We start from the raw sequence: 14,066 nt of genomic DNA, 5'->3' as shown, positions 1-14,066 counted from the left end.
TCACTACTCACTACTCTGCACTCACTACTCACTACTCTGCACTCACTACACACTACTCACTACTCAGCACTCACTACTCACTACTCTGCACTCACTACTCACTATTCGACACTCACTACTCTGCACTCACTACTCACTACTCTGCACTCACTACTCACTATTCTGCACTCACTACTCTGCACTCACTACTCTGCACTCACTACTCTGCACTCACTACACACCACTCACTACTCAGCACTCACTACTCACTACTCTGCACTCACTACTCTGCACTCACTACTCTGCACTCACTACTCACTACTCTGCACTCACTACTCTGCACTCACTACTCACGACTCTGCACTCACTACTCATGACTCTGCACTCACTACTCACTACTCTGCACTCACTACTCTGCACTCACTACTCTGCACTCACTACTCACTACTCTGCACTCACTACTTTGCACTCACTACTCACTACTCTGCACTCCCTACTCTGCACTCACTACTCTGCACTCACTACTCTGCACTCACTACTCACTACTCTGCACTCACTACTCTGCACTCACTACTCACTACTCTGCACTCACTACTCTGCACTCACTACTCTGCACTCACTACTCACTACTCTGCACTCACTACTCTGCACTCACTACTCACTACTCTGCACTCACTATTCTGAACTCCCTACTCACTACTCTGCACTTACTACTCACTACTCTGCACTCACTACTCACTACTCTGCACTCACTACTCTGCACTCACTACTCACTACTCACTACTCTGCACTCACTACTCTGCACTCACTACTCACTACTCTGCACTCACTACTCTGCACTCACTACTCACTACTCTGCACTCACTACTCACTACTCACTACTCTGCACTCACTACTCACTACTCTGCACTCACTACTCACTACTCTGCACTTAATACTCACTACTCACTACTCACTACTCACTACTCACTACTCTGCACTCACTACTCACTACTCTGCACTCACTACTCACTACTCTGCACTCACTACTCACTACTCTGCACTCACTCACTACTCTGCACTCACTACTCTGCACTCACTACTCACTACTCTGCCCTTACTACTCACTACTCTCTACTCTGCACTCACTACTCACTACTCTGCACTCACTACTCTGCACTCACTACTCTGCACACTCACTCTGCACTCTGGACTCACACTCTGCACTCACTACTCTGCACACTCACTATTCTGCACTCACTACTCTGCACTCACTACTCTGCACTCACTACTCACTACTCTGCACTCACTACTCACTACTCTGCACTCACTACACACTACTCTGCACTCACTACTCTGCACTCACTACTCTGCACTCACTACTCACTACTCTGCACTCACTACTCTGCACTCACTACTCTGCACTCACTACTCTGCACTCACTACTCACTACTCTGCACTCACTACTCTGCACTTACTACTCACTACTCTGCACTCACTACTCTGCACTCACTACTCACTACTCTGCACTCACTACACACTACTCACTACTCAGCACTCACTACTCACTACTCTGCACTCACTACTATGCACTCACTACTCTGCACTCACTACTCACTACTCTGCACTCACTACTCACTACTCTGCACTCACTACTCACTACTCTGCACTCACTACTCTGCACTCACTACTCACTACTCTGCACTCACTACTCTGCACTCACTACTCACTACTCTGCACTCACTACTCACTACTCTGCACTCACTACACACTACTCACTACTCAGCACTCACTACTCACTACTCTGCACTCACTACTCACTACTCTGCACTCACTACTCACTACTCTGCACTCACTACTCACTACTCTGCACTCACTACTCACTATTCTGCACTCACTACTCTGCACTCACTACTCTGCACTCACTACTCTGCACTCACTACTCTGCACTCACTACTCACTACTCTGCACTCACTACACACTACTCACTACTCAGCACTCACTACTCACTACTCTGCACTCACTACTATGCACTCACTACTCTGCACTCACTACTCACTACTCTGCACTCACTACTCTGCACTCACTACTCACGACTCTGCACTAACTGCTCACGACTCTGCACTCACTACTCACTACTCTGCACTCACTACTCTACACTCACTACTCACTACTCTGCACTCACTACTTTGCACTCACTACTCACTACTCTCCACTCACTACTATGCACTCACTACTCTGCACTCACTACTCACATACTCTGCACTCACTACTCTGCACTCACTACTCACGACTCTGCACTCACTACTCACGACTCTGCACTCACTACTCACTACTCTGCAGTCACTACTCTGCACTCACTACTCTGCACTCACTACTCACTACTCTGCACTCACTACTCTGCACTCACTACTCTGCACTCACTACTCTGCACTCACTACTCACTACTCTGCACTCACTACTCACTACTCTGCACTCACTACTCACTACTCTGCACTCACTACTCTGCACTCACTACTCTGCACTCACTACTCTGCACTCACTACTCACTACTCTGCACTCACTACTCTGCACTCACTACTCACTACTCTGCACTCACTATTCTGAACTCACTACTCACTACTCTGCACTTACTACTCACTACTCTGCACTCACTACTCTGCACTCACTACTCTGCACTCACTACTCACTACTCACTACTCTGCACTCACTACTCTGCACTCACTACTCAATACTCTGCACTCACTACTCTGCACTCACTACTCACTACTCTGCACTCACTACTCACTACTCACTACTCTGCACTCACTACTCACTACTCTGCACTCACTACTCACTACTCTGCACTCACTACTCACTACTCTGCACTCACTACTCACTACTCTGCACTTACTACTTACTACTCACTACTCACTACTCAGTACTCTGCACTCACTACTCACTACTCTGCTCTCACTACTCACTACTCACTACTCTGCACTCACTCACTACTCTGCACTCACTACTCTGCACTCACTACTCACTACTCTGCACTCACTACACACTACTCTGCACTCACTACTCACTACTCTGCACTCACTACTCACTACTCTGCACTCACTACTCACTACTCTGCACTCACTACTCTGCACTCACTACTCTGCACTCACTACTCACTACTCTGCACTCACTACTCTGCACTCACTACTCTGCACTTACTACTCACTACTCTGCACTCACTACTCACTACTCTGCACTCACTACTCACTACTCTGCACTCACTACACACTACTCACTACTCAGCACTCACTACTCACTACTCTGCACTCACTACTATGCACTCACTACTCTGCACTCACTACTCTGCACTCACTACTCACTACTCTGCACTCACTACTCACTACTCTGCACTCACTACTCACTACTCTGCACTCACTACTCACGACTCTGCACTCACTACTCTGCACTCACTACTATGCACTCACTACTCTGCACTCAGTACTCACTACTCTGCACTCACTACTCACTACTCTGCACTCACTACTCTGCACTCACTACTCTGCACTCACTACTCTGCACTCACTACTTTGCACTCACTACTCTGCACTCCCTACTCTGCACTCACTACTCTGCACTCACTATTCTGCACTCACTACTCACTACTCTGCACTCACTACTCACTACTCTGCACTCACTACTCTGCACTCACTACTCTGCACTCACTACTCTGCACTCACTACTCACTACTCTGCACTCACTACTCTGCACTCATTACTCGCTACTCTGCACTCACTATTCTGCACTCACTACTCTGCACTCACTACTCACTACTTACTACTCTGCACTTACTACTCACTACTCTGCACTCACTGCTCTGCACTCACTACTCTGCACTCACTACTCTGCACTCACTACTCACTACTCACTACTCTGCACTCACTACTCTGCACTCACTACTCACTACTCTGCACTCACTACTCTGCACTCACTACTCTGCACTCACTACTCTGCACTCACTACTCCCTACTCTGTACTCACTACTCACTAGTCTGCACTCACTACTCTGCACTCACTACTCTGCACTCACTACTCACTACTCTGCACTCACTACTCACTACTCTGCACTCACTACACACTACTCACTACTCAGCACTCACTACTCACTACTCTGCACTTACTACTCACTATTCGACACTCACTACTCTGCACTCACTACTCACTACTCTGCACTCACTACTCACTATTCTGCACTCACTACTCTGCACTCACTACTCTGCACTCACTACTCTGCACTCACTACTCTGCACTCACTACACACCACTCACTACTCAGCACTCACTACTCACTACTCTGCACTCACTACTCTGCACTCACTACTCTGCACTCACTACTCACTACTCTGCACTCACTACTCTGCACTCACTACTCACGACTCTGCACTCACTACTCATGACTCTGCACTCACTACTCACTACTCTGCACTCACTACTCTGCACTCACTACTCTGCACTCACTACTCACTACTCTGCACTCACTACTTTGCACTCACTACTCACTACTCTGCACTCCCTACTCTGCACTCACTACTCTGCACTCACTACTCTGCACTCACTACTCACTACTCTGCACTCACTACTCTGCACTCACTACTCACTACTCTGCACTCACTACTCTGCACTCACTACTCTGCACTCACTACTCTGCACTCACTACTCACTACTCTGCACTCACTACTCTGCACTCACTACTCACTACTCTGCACTCACTATTCTGAACTCACTACTCACTACTCTGCACTTACTACTCACTACTCTGCACTCACTACTCACTACTCTGCACTCACTACTCTGCACTCACTACTCACTACTCACTACTCTGCACTCACTACTCTGCACTCACTACTCACTACTCTGCACTCACTACTCTGCACTCACTACTCACTACTCTGCACTCACTACTCACTACTCACTACTCTGCACTCACTACTCACTACTCTGCACTCACTACTCACTACTCTGCACTTAATACTCACTACTCACTACTCACTACTCTGCACTCACTACTCACTACTCTGCACTCACTACTCACTACTCTGCACTCACTACTCACTACTCACTACTCTGCACTCACTCACTACTCTGCACTCACTACTCTGCACTCACTACTCACTACTCTGCCCTTACTACTCACTACTCTCTACTCTGCACTCACTACTCACTACTCTGCACTCACTACTCTGCACTCACTACTCTGCACTCACTACTCCGCACACTCACTCTGCACTCTGGACTCACACTCTGCACTCACTACTCTGCACACTCACTATTCTGCACTCACTACTCTGCACTCACTACTCTGCACTCACTACTCACTACTCTGCACTCACTACTCACTACTCTGCACTCACTACACACTACTCTGCACTCACTACTCTGCACTCACTACTCACTACTCTGCACTCACTACTCACTACTCTGCACTCACTACTCTGCACTCACTACTCTGCACTCACTACTCTGCACTCACTACTCACTACTCTGCACTCACTACTCTGCACTCACTACTCTGCACTTACTACTCACTACTCTGCACTCACTACTCTGCACTCACTACTCACTACTCTGCACTCACTACACACTACTCACTACTCAGCACTCACTACTCACTACTCACTACTCTGCACTCACTACTCTGCACTCACTACTCATGACTCTGCACTCACTACTCACTACTCTGCACTCACTACTCTGCACTCACTACTCCCTACTCTGCACTCACTACTCACTAGTCTGCACTCACTACTCTGCACTCACTACTCTGCACTCACTACTCACTACTCTGCACTCACTACTCACTACTCTGCACTCACTACACACTACTCACTACTCAGCACTCACTACTCACTACTCTGCACTCACTACTCACTATTCGACACTCACTACTCTGCACTCACTACTCACTACTCTGCACTCACTACTCACTATTCTGCACTCACTACTCTGCACTCACTACTCTGCACTCACTACTCTGCACTCACTACTCTGCACTCACTACACACCACTCACTACTCAGCACTCACTACTCACTACTCTGCACTCACTACTCTGCACTCACTACTCACTACTCTGCACTCACTACTCTGCACTCACTACTCACGACTCTGCACTCACTACTCATGACTCTGCACTCACTACTCACTACTCTGCACTCACTACTCTGCACTCACTACTCTGCACTCACTACTCACTACTCTGCACTCACTACTTTGCACTCACTACTCACTACTCTGCACTCCCTACTCTGCACTCACTACTCTGCACTCACTACTCTGCACTCACTACTCACTACTCTGCACTCACTACTCTGCACTCCCTACTCACTACTCTGCACTCACTACTCTGCACTCACTACTCTGCACTCACTACTCACTACTCTGCACTCACTACTCTGCACTCACTACTCACTACTCTGCACTCACTATTCTGAACTCACTACTCACTACTCTGCACTTACTACTCACTACTCTGCACTCACTACTCACTACTCTGCACTCACTACTCTGCACTCACTACTCACTACTCACTACTCTGCACTCACTACTCTGCACTCACTACTCACTACTCTGCACTCACTACTCACTACTCTGCACTCACTACTCACTACTCACTACTCTGCACTCACTACTCACTACTCTGCACTCACTACTCACTACTCTGCACTTAATACTCACTACTCACTACTCACTACTCTGCACTCACTACTCACTACTCTGCACTCACTACTCACTACTCTGCACTCACTACTCACTACTCACTACTCTGCACTCACTCACTACTCTGCACTCACTACTCTGCACTCACTACTCACTACTCTGCCCTTACTACTCACTACTCTCTACTCTGCACTCACTACTCACTACTCTGCACTCACTACTCTGCACTCACTACTCTGCACTCACTACTCTGCACACTCACTCTGCACTCTGGACTCACACTCTGCACTCACTACTCTGCACACTCACTATTCTGCACTCACTACTCTGCACTCACTACTCTGCACTCACTACTCACTACTCTGCACTCACTACTCACTACTCTGCACTCACTACACACTACTCTGCACTCACTACTCTGCACTCACTACTCACTACTCTGCACTCACTACTCACTACTCTGCACTCACTACTCTGCACTCACTACTCTGCACTCACTACTCACTACTCTGCACTCACTACTCTGCACTCACTACTCTGCACTTACTACTCACTACTCTGCACTCACTACTCACTACTCTGCACTCACTACACACTACTCACTACTCAGCACTCACTACTCACTACTCACTACTCTGCACTCACTACTATGCACTCACTACTCTGCACTCACTACTCACTACTCTGCACTCACTACTCACTACTCTGCACTCACTACTCACTACTCTGCACTCACTACTCACTACTCTGCACTCACTACTCTGCACTCACTACTCACTACTCTGCACTCACTACTCACTACTCTGCACTCACTACACACTACTCACTACTCAGCACTCACTACTCACTACTCTGCACTCACTACTCACTACTCTGCACTCACTACTCACTACTCTGCACTCACTACTCACTACTCTGCACTCACTACTCACTATTCCGCACTCACTACTCTGCACTCACTACTCTGCACTCACTACTCTGCACTCACTACTCTGCACTCACTACTCACTACTCTGCACTCACTACACACTACTCACTACTCAGCACTCACTACTCACTACTCTGCACTCACTACTATGCACTCACTACTCTGCACTCACTACTCACTACTCTGCACTCACTACTCTGCACTCACTACTCATGACTCTGCACTCACTACTCACGACTCTGCACTCACTACTCACTACTCTGCACTCACTACTCTGCACTCACTACTCACTACTCTGCACTCACTACTTTGCACTCACTACTCACTACTCTGCACTCACTACTATGCACTCACTACTCTGCACTCACTACTCACTACTCTGCACTCACTACTCTGCACTCACTACTCCCGACTCTGCACTCACTACTCACGACTCTGCACTCACTACTCAATACTCTGCACTCACTACTCTGCACTCACTACTCTGCACTCACTACTCACTACTCTGCACTCACTACTCTGCACTCACTACTCTGCACTCACTACTCTGCACTCACTACTCACTACTCTGCACTCACTACTCACTACTCACTACTCTGCACTCACTACTCCCTACTCTGCACTCACTACTCACTAGTCTGCACTCACTACTCTGCACTCACTACTCTGCACTCACTACTCACTACTCTGCACTCACTACTCACTACTCTGCACTCACTACTCACGACTCTGCACTCACTACTCTGCACTCACTACTATGCACTCACTACTCTGCACTCAGTACTCACTACTCTGCACTCACTACTCACTACTCTGCACTCACTACTCACTACTCTGCACTCACTACTCTGCACTCACTACTCACTACTCTGCACTCACTACTCTGCACTCACTACTCACTACTCTGCACTCACTATTCTGAACTCACTACTCACTACTCTGCACTTACTACTCACTACTCTGCACTCACTACTCTGCACTCACTACTCTGCACTCACTACTCACTACTCACTACTCTGCACTCACTACTCTGCACTCACTACTCACTACTCTGCACTCACTACTCTGCACTCACTACTCACTACTCTGCACTCACTACTCACTACTCTGCACTCACTACTCACTACTCTGCACTCACTACTCACTACTCTGCACTCACTACTCACTACTCTGCACTTACTACTCACTACTCACTACTCAGTACTCTGCACTCACTACTCACTACTCTGCACTCACTACTCACTACTCACTACTCTGCACTCACTCACTACTCTGCACTCACTACTCTGCACTCACTACTCACTACTCTGCACTCACTACTCACTACTCTGCACTCACTACTCACTACTCTGCACTCACTACTCTGCACTCACTACTCTGCACTCACTACTCTGCACACTCACTCTGCACTCTGGACTCACACTCTGCACTCACTACTCTGCACACTCACTACTCTGCACTCATTACTCTGCACTCACTACTCTGCACTCACTACTCACTACTCTGCACTCACTACTCACTACTCTGCACTCACTACACACTACTCTGCACTCACTACTCACTACTCTGCACTCACTACTCACTACTCTGCGCTCACTACTCACTACTCTGCACTCACTACTCTGCACTCACTACTCTGCACTCACTACTCACTACTCTGCACTCACTACTCTGCACTCACTACTCTGCACTTACTACTCACTACTCTGCACTCACTACTCACTACTCTGCACTCACTACTCACTAATCTGCACTCACTACACACTACTCACTACTCAGCACTCACTACTCACTACTCTGCACTCACTACTATGAACTCACTGCTCTGCACTCACTACTCACTACTCTGCACTCACTACTCTGCACTCACTACTCACTACTCTGCACTCACTACTCACTACTCTGCACTCACTACTCACGACTCTGCACTCACTACTCTGCACTCACTACTATGCACTCACTACTCTGCACTCAGTACTCACTACTCTGCACTCACTACTCACTACTCTGCACTCACTACTCTGCACTCACTACTCTGCACTCACTACTCTGCACTCACTACTTTGCACTCACTACTCTGCACTCCCTACTCTGCACTCACTACTCTGCACTCACTATTCTGCACTCACTACTCACTACTCTGCACTCACTACTCACTACTCTGCACTCACTACTCTGCACTCACTACTCTGTCTGCACTCACTACTCTGCACTCACTACTCTGCACTCACTACTCACTACTCTGCACTCACTACTCTGCACTCATTACTCGCTACTCTGCACTCACTATTCTGCACTCACTACTCTGCACTCACTACTCACTACTTACTACTCTGCACTTACTACTCACTACTCTGCACTCACTGCTCTGCACTCACTACTCTGCACTCACTACTCTGCACTCACTACTCACTACTCACTACTCTGCACTCACTACTCTGCACTCACTACTCACTACTCTGCACTCACTACTCTGCACTCACTACTCACTACTCTGCACTCACTACTCACTACTCACTACTCTGCACTCACTACTCACTACTCTGCACTCACTACTCACTACTCTGCACTTAATACTCACTACTCACTACTCACTACTCTGCACTCACTACTCACTACTCTGCACTCACTACTCACTACTCTGCACTCACTACTCACTACTCACTACTCTGCACTCACTCACTACTCTGCACTCACTACTCTGCACTCACTACTCACTACTCTGCCCTTACTACTCACTACTCTCTACTCTGCACTCACTACTCACTACTCTGCACTCACTACTCTGCACTCACTACTCTGCACTCACTACTCCGCACACTCACTCTGCACTCTGGACTCACACTCTGCACTCACTACTCTGCACACTCACTATTCTGCACTCACTACTCTGCACTCACTACTCTGCACTCACTACTCACTACTCTGCACTCACTACTCACTACTCTGCACTCACTACACACTACTCTGCACTCACTACTCTGCACTCACTACTCACTACTCTGCACTCACTACTCACTACTCTGCACTCACTACTCTGCACTCACTACTCTGCACTCACTACTCTGCACTCACTACTCACTACTCTGCACTCACTACTCTGCACTCACTACTCTGCACTTACTACTCACTACTCTGCACTCACTACTCTGCACTCACTACTCACTACTCTGCACTCACTACACACTACTCACTACTCAGCACTCACTACTCACTACTCACTACTCTGCACTCACTACTCTGCACTCACTACTCATGACTCTGCACTCACTACTCACTACTCTGCACTCACTACTCTGCACTCACTACTCCCTACTCTGCACTCACTACTCACTAGTCTGCACTCACTACTCTGCACTCACTACTCTGCACTCACTACTCACTACTCTGCACTCACTACTCACTACTCTGCACTCACTACACACTACTCACTACTCAGCACTCACTACTCACTACTCTGCACTCACTACTCACTATTCGACACTCACTACTCTGCACTCACTACTCACTACTCTGCACTCACTACTCACTATTCTGCACTCACTACTCTGCACTCACTACTCTGCACTCACTACTCTGCACTCACTACTCTGCACTCACTACACACCACTCACTACTCAGCACTCACTACTCACTACTCTGCACTCACTACTCTGCACTCACTACTCACTACTCTGCACTCACTACTCTGCACTCACTACTCACGACTCTGCACTCACTACTCATGACTCTGCACTCACTACTCACTACTCTGCACTCACTACTCTGCACTCACTACTCTGCACTCACTACTCACTACTCTGCACTCACTACTTTGCACTCACTACTCACTACTCTGCACTCCCTACTCTGCACTCACTACTCTGCACTCACTACTCTGCACTCACTACTCACTACTCTGCACTCACTACTCTGCACTCACTACTCACTACTCTGCACTCACTACTCTGCACTCACTACTCTGCACTCACTACTCACTACTCTGCACTCACTACTCTGCACTCACTACTCACTACTCTGCACTCACTATTCTGAACTCACTACTCACTACTCTGCACTTACTACTCACTACTCTGCACTCACTACTCACTACTCTGCACTCACTACTCTGCACTCACTACTCACTACTCACTACTCTGCACTCACTACTCTGCACTCACTACTCACTACTCTGCACTCACTACTCACTACTCTGCACTCACTACTCACTACTCACTACTCTGCACTCACTACTCACTACTCTGCACTCACTACTCACTACTCTGCACTTAATACTCACTACTCACTACTCACTACTCTGCACTCACTACTCACTACTCTGCACTCACTACTCACTACTCTGCACTCACTACTCACTACTCACTACTCTGCACTCACTCACTACTCTGCACTCACTACTCTGCACTCACTACTCACTACTCTGCCCTTACTACTCACTACTCTCTACTCTGCACTCACTACTCACTACTCTGCACTCACTACTCTGCACTCACTACTCTGCACTCACTACTCTGCACACTCACTCTGCACTCTGGACTCACACTCTGCACTCACTACTCTGCACACTCACTATTCTGCACTCACTACTCTGCACTCACTACTCTGCACTCACTACTCACTACTCTGCACTCACTACTCACTACTCTGCACTCACTACACACTACTCTGCACTCACTACTCTGCACTCACTACTCACTACTCTGCACTCACTACTCACTACTCTGCACTCACTACTCTGCACTCACTACTCTGCACTCACTACTCACTACTCTGCACTCACTACTCTGCACTCACTACTCTGCACTTACTACTCACTACTCTGCACTCACTACTCACTACTCTGCACTCACTACACACTACTCACTACTCAGCACTCACTACTCACTACTCACTACTCTGCACTCACTACTATGCACTCACTACTCTGCACTCACTACTCACTACTCTGCACTCACTACTCACTACTCTGCACTCACTACTCACTACTCTGCACTCACTACTCACTACTCTGCACTCACTACTCTGCACTCACTACTCACTACTCTGCACTCACTACTCACTACTCTGCACTCACTACACACTACTCACTACTCAGCACTCACTACTCACTACTCTGCACTCACTACTCACTACTCTGCACTCACTACTCACTACTCTGCACTCACTACTCACTACTCTGCACTCACTACTCACTATTCCGCACTCACTACTCTGCACTCACTACTCTGCACTCACTACTCTGCACTCACTACTCTGCACTCACTACTCACTACTCTGCACTCACTACACACTACTCAGCACTCACTACTCACTACTCTGCACTCACTACTATGCACTCACTACTCTGCACTCACTACTCACTACTCTGCACTCACTACTCTGCACTCACTACTCATGACTCTGCACTCACTACTCACGACTCTGCACTCACTACTCACTACTCTGCACTCACTACTCTGCACTCACTACTCACTACTCTGCACTCACTACTTTGCACTCACTACTCACTACTCTGCACTCACTACTATGCACTCACTACTCTGCACTCACTACTCACTACTCTGCACTCACTACTCTGCACTCACTACTCCCGACTCTGCACTCACTACTCACGACTCTGCACTCACTACTCAATACTCTGCACTCACTACTCTGCACTCACTACTCTGCACTCACTACTCACTACTCTGCACTCACTACTCTGCACTCACTACTCTGCACTCACTACTCTGCACTCACTACTCACTACTCTGCACTCACTACTCACTACTCTGCACTCACTACTCACTACTCTGCACTCACTACTCTGCACTCACTACTCACTACTCTGCACTCACTACTCTGCACTCACTACTCACTACTCTGCACTCACTATTCTGAACTCACTACTCACTACTCTGCACTTACTACTCACTACTCTGCACTCACTACTCTGCACTCACTACTCTGCACTCACTACTCACTACTCACTACTCTGCACTCACTACTCTGCACTCACTACTCACTACTCTGCACTCACTACTCTGCACTCACTACTCTGCACTCACTACTCACTACTCTGCACTCACTACTCACTACTCTGCACTCACTACTCACTACTCTGCACTCACTACTCACTACTCTGCACTTACTACTCACTACTCACTACTCAGTACTCTGCACTCACTACTCACTACTCTGCACTCACTACTCACTACTCACTACTCTGCACTCACTCACTACTCTGCACTCACTACTCTGCACTCACTACTCACTACTCTGCACTCACTACTCACTACTCTGCACTCACTACTCACTACTCTGCACTCACTACTCTGCACTCACTACTCTGCACTCACTACTCTGCACACTCACTCTGCACTCTGGACTCACACTCTGCACTCACTACTCTGCACACTCACTACTCTGCACTCATTACTCTGCACTCACTACTCTGCACTCACTACTCACTACTCTGCACTCACTACTCACTACTCTGCACTCACTACA

This window comes from Lissotriton helveticus, chromosome 5_1 (assembly GCF_964261635.1).
Source record: "Lissotriton helveticus chromosome 5_1, aLisHel1.1, whole genome shotgun sequence".
NCBI lineage: Eukaryota > Metazoa > Chordata > Amphibia > Caudata > Salamandridae > Lissotriton > Lissotriton helveticus.
This window is presented reverse-complemented; position numbering follows the sequence as displayed.